Raw genomic sequence first — 4,855 nt, forward strand, 5'->3', positions numbered from 1 at the left:
ATAAAATAGGGTGCTGATGTTTTCACAAGCTCACAGAGACATGAAAATGCATCGAGAGTGACACATGGCTGAACGATGTCAACGGTCATCAGTCTGAAGGGGCCATCGGACCCGCGGACCTCCGAAGTGTCTCCCAGGCTGGTTACAAGTCAGGTTTTTTGAGAACTGACTGTAAGTTGTTACAGGTAAAATGGGACGGTTCGCGTAGTTGTTGGAAGTTTGAACTTGGCCGAGACTCTATGGAGGCTTCCGTTTTTTATTTAGATCTTACTTGGATGAGAGGGTTTCTTTGCCCTTTGAAGGTCTTACAGGCATCTCAGACTCAACATATCTAAACATGAGCTCGTTTCATCTGATTCTCCCCTGTAGTTTCCTCTCAGTCAATGGCACCACCATCTACCATGTTGGCCGGCGAGAAATCTAGGGTCGTCCTTTGATTCGGCCTCCTGCCTTACTTCCTTCTCTGAGCGCAAGCACACTCAACTGTCAGATGCGCTGAATCCTCCTGACGGCTTCTCCTGCCTCATGCTCCCCTTTCTCTGTCCCCTGCATCAATCCAGTGTCCCACCCAGGAACTCGCTTCTCAAGGCCCGCCTCTAGTCCCCAGAAAACGGTTTCCGTGGTCGTCCACATCGTCATCATCCCCACGCCCAGAATTTATCAAACACTTATTTGTGCCGGCACATTTAAGTGTATATGTATATACATGTGGTGTGAGAATATATATATTCACTTAATTTACAAAACACATAACCCTTGCCATGTGCCGCATACTGTTTCAAGGACATCGTACATACTGACCCATTTAATTCTCACAACAACCCAATCGGGTCGTGGTGTTATTATCTCCATTTCACAGATGAGGAAACTGAGGCAGAGAGGTTAAGTAACTTGCTCAAGGTTACACAGATGGAAACCGACGGAGCTCCAACTGGAACCTAAGGAGTCTGGCTCTGGTGCCACAGATCATCATCATGACAGCTGCTATTCCAAGACCGTTCTGATCCCCATGTCTTCCAGAATTAAACCCAAGAGGCACAGTGGGGTTTTTCCCTCTTTTCGTGGCAAATTCCAAAGACGTGAAAGAATAGAGAGGTGTAATATATAATGCACAATAGCAGCAACCAGTCCCCTCTTCATCTGCTTTGTCCAAAGCTTCCTATAATCGGTTACAAGTTCTCACCCCCGCCTCTGCGTTCTTATCAGGTGTTTGCAGTTAGGAGATAAAGACCCACGGTATCTTCAAATCGAGCAGGCAGTTGAAGTGATGAACCTTTCCTTCCTAATTGCAGCCGAAACCACAAGGTGGGCCCCCCATCGTAAGCAGCGAGGGGAAAGGAGAAGGCCGGTTGGGGGGAGGGAAGGGCGGTGTTGCTGAGACGGCGTGAGCATGCGAGTCTCCGACTCAGCCTCTGTGGCTCACCAGGCCCTCCCCGCTGACCCACTTTCTCTGGCCACCAAAAAGAAGAGAGATGTTGCAGAGATGTTATAATGCGGGAGCTGATAGCATCTAGTCTGTTCCCACCAGATAAGCATTCCCAAAGCTGCCTTTTGTCTGCCAAGGCAGAGGGGGCCAAGGTGCTGCCGTAATGAGTTGAAACAATAGCCCACTATGAGCTGCGGGACGTCTGTGCCCTGTCTGTCCCCTGCGCAGTCCAGGGTTTCTTGGCTTCTTGGTCTGGGTTGAAAGGCTGACATTCATGGTAGTGAATAGGACATTTTTAATCGCTGGTCTATACCCCACAGCATTCTGCCCAGGGACAATTGAGCAGGGCAAGAAGAATGATAATAAATGAGCCCAAGACTTCAGGCTCCCAAATTAAGGATGCTGTTGGTGGTTACAGAGAAAACAATCTGACGTGTGTTTTTATTAATCCTCTGCCCGTGCATCTGGGACGAGCGTACAGACGCTAAAATTCGAGCCAGACGGCTCTGGCTCCCTTCGGAAACTGCCGGATCCCATCTTCAGAAGTAACAGAGCACCAGTTCCTTTGTTTATTTTCCGGAGTAAAATACTAATTCATGCAAATGAATCACTGAACTAGGTCTGTTAGACAGCTTCTCATTTTCTTAATGGTTCCCATTTTCTGGAAACCCAAGAGCACGTTTCTAAAGATGTTAATCATCCAGATTTTTCCACATGTATTTTATGCTAAATCTCTACGCTTGGAATGCCCATAATGGTTCTTCTTCGCTCTTGCTTCTCTGTCTTCAAACTTGATTTCCTTCTTTTCCAACCTTCAATTCTTACCAATCGTTCAAGATTCACCCCAAGTATAAACATTTTAAATCTTTCGAGTTCAAGATTATTTTTGAAATGGGAATATTTGTTTTCTCATGGGAGTTGGCAAGGTTTCATTTCTTTGGTGAAATAAGAAGCCTGAACTTAACCTTTTTAATTTGATGTGTAACGTACATGTAATAAACTACATAGAAAGCCATTATCTTAAGTACAGCTTGTTAAAAACTTTATAGACATCTGTATATCCAGCATGCAGAATAAATGCAGAGTATTCCTGCGATCCACCTTTTCTGTCCCTTTATTATCAATACTCCACCCTTGATAAAACCACATTTTGACTTCTCTTACCACCGATTAAATTTTCCTACTCTCGAACTTCATATAAATGCAGTATGCCCTTTTTTGTGTCTGACTTCTTTTGCTTGAACTAATGATTTTTAGATTCATCCATGTTATGTCTTCCCCAGTGGTTGGTTATTGTTTTATTGCTATGGACGAGTCCATTATTTGAGTGTACCATAATTTATGTATCCGTTCTTCTGTTGATAGTTGTTTAAATTGTTTCCAGCTTTTGGCAGTTGTGAATAAACTTGTTCATACTTTTTTGGTGGACAAATATACTCGTTTCTCTTGGGGACAAAGTGGTAAGTGTGGTTGGTGATTTTATCCCCCAACAGATTGAAAGGAAAGACCCATTGATCTTGTCCTGTGTTACTAGCACTACTGTTGAAATCCTTCTAGCTGGATCAACAGCTGGAGAACAGGTGGGTATGAGCAAGTCTCAGCTCAATTCCCGGCTTCTAGAAAACGATCACCTGGCCTTCTGCTCCACCAAGACGCAACTTCCTCTTGGGGCACCTAGGTGGCTCAGTCGGTTAAGCGTCTGATTCTTGATTTTTGGCTTAGGTCACGATCTCATGGTTTGTGAGTTTATTTATTTATTTAAAAAATTTTTCTTAACGTTTATTTATTTTTGAGACAGAGAGAGACAGAACATGAACGGGGGAGGGTCAGAGAGAGGGAGACACAGAATCTGAAACAGGCTCCAGGCTCTGAGCCGTCAGCACAGAGGCTGACGCGGGGCTCGAACTCACGGACCGCGAAATCATGACCTGAGCAGAAGTGGGCTGCTTAACTTACTGAGCCACCCAGGCGCCCCTGGTTTGTGAGTTTAAACCCTGTGTCGGGCTCCACACTGCAGCATGGAGCCTGCTTGGGATTCTCTCTCTCCCTCTCTCTCTCTCTCTCTCTCTGCCCCACCCCCCCGCCCAAATAAATAAATAAATAAACATTTAAAAAAGGTGACCTCCTCTTTATCCTACTTACGGTTTTCCTGGTATTTGGAATGGTTACAAATTAAGATGTATAACTGTCATTTTCAGGAGGCAAGTTTCTGCGTGTCTCTAGTCCTACGTAGAGAGGTTCCTTGTACAGTCAGCTGATGCCAGGATTCCTGTGTTTGGAAGAAATACTTCGACAAGTGGTCGGTGTTCAAGGGGGTTGTGTGTTGACAAGAGGTAAAATTTAAAGAGCTTTGCATGAGACCACGGGAGGAATCGTTCGGCCTTGAGAGTAGGGAAGAGGAGGAAGCCAGTCAGGCTCAAGCCCTTTGGGGTGTTTCCAAAGCACTTTAATGTGATAACATCCACTATCACGTTTAAAAATGCTGATGTGGTAGACGGTATTACTGATCATCTATATTTGGTGCCACTTTCTGTGGGAGGATTTTAGATCCCCACACGCTCAGAACTCAGGCTTGGCCATGTGACGTGCTTTGGTCAATAAATCGTGAGTGAAATTGATGTGCGTCATTTTCCAAGCAAACGCTTGAAGAGTCAGTGAGTGATTCCCTCTTCCGTGAAGATTGGCCGCGTTCCAGGTAGCAAATGCTCTGTCAGCCTCCATCCACAGAGAAGACGGGCACAGAGCCAGAGGCAACTGTAGATGAACATGTAGGGCGAATAGACAGTAAAACTACATTATTGGAAGCCACTAAGATTTGGGGTCATTTGTTAATTTAGTCTCACCTGATTGAGTCAGCTCGGTTCTGCTTTGTAAATTCGCCTTTATTCCCTGCGGCTCCAGCCATGGAAATCTCTAGCAAATTATGCTCTGCTCCTAAGTACATTGTATGAATAATTTTTGTTGTTGAATCAGGGCAGGGGATGCATTTTGGATCCGGGTTGAGGCAGTGCTGAAGTCACACCTACTGAACCAGAAGAGAAAGGATGATCTAGAGAATGCTAGCATCCCTGGAATGCACAGAAAAGGTAGGAGACACTTTGACATTTCCAGGCCACGGAGGGCGAGGTTGATGCCATTTTAACCAGATATTAAAAAAGCTAGGGACTCCCCTCTGACATCTGCGTAACCTTTGATGGAGCTGACTTGTCAGACAAAATGTACCAGTGCTATTCTACATAATTTTCACATGTAGTTATTCTTCCTTTTCTAGACTCAGTTTAGGAGGTTAAAGATGGCGAGGGCGTTGGTTGAAAGAACCTGACGGGTTAAGAGGACAGATGGCTGGACATGGTTAGTATAAGCCTGGGATCTCTGAAGCAATAGACGATACTGGGGATTGATGAAATGGCCTCAAATCCTTGAGATTGT

This window comes from Puma concolor, chromosome A3 (assembly GCF_028749965.1).
Source record: "Puma concolor isolate L17-30 chromosome A3, mPumCon1.1.hap2, whole genome shotgun sequence".
NCBI classification, from domain to species: domain Eukaryota; kingdom Metazoa; phylum Chordata; class Mammalia; order Carnivora; family Felidae; genus Puma; species Puma concolor.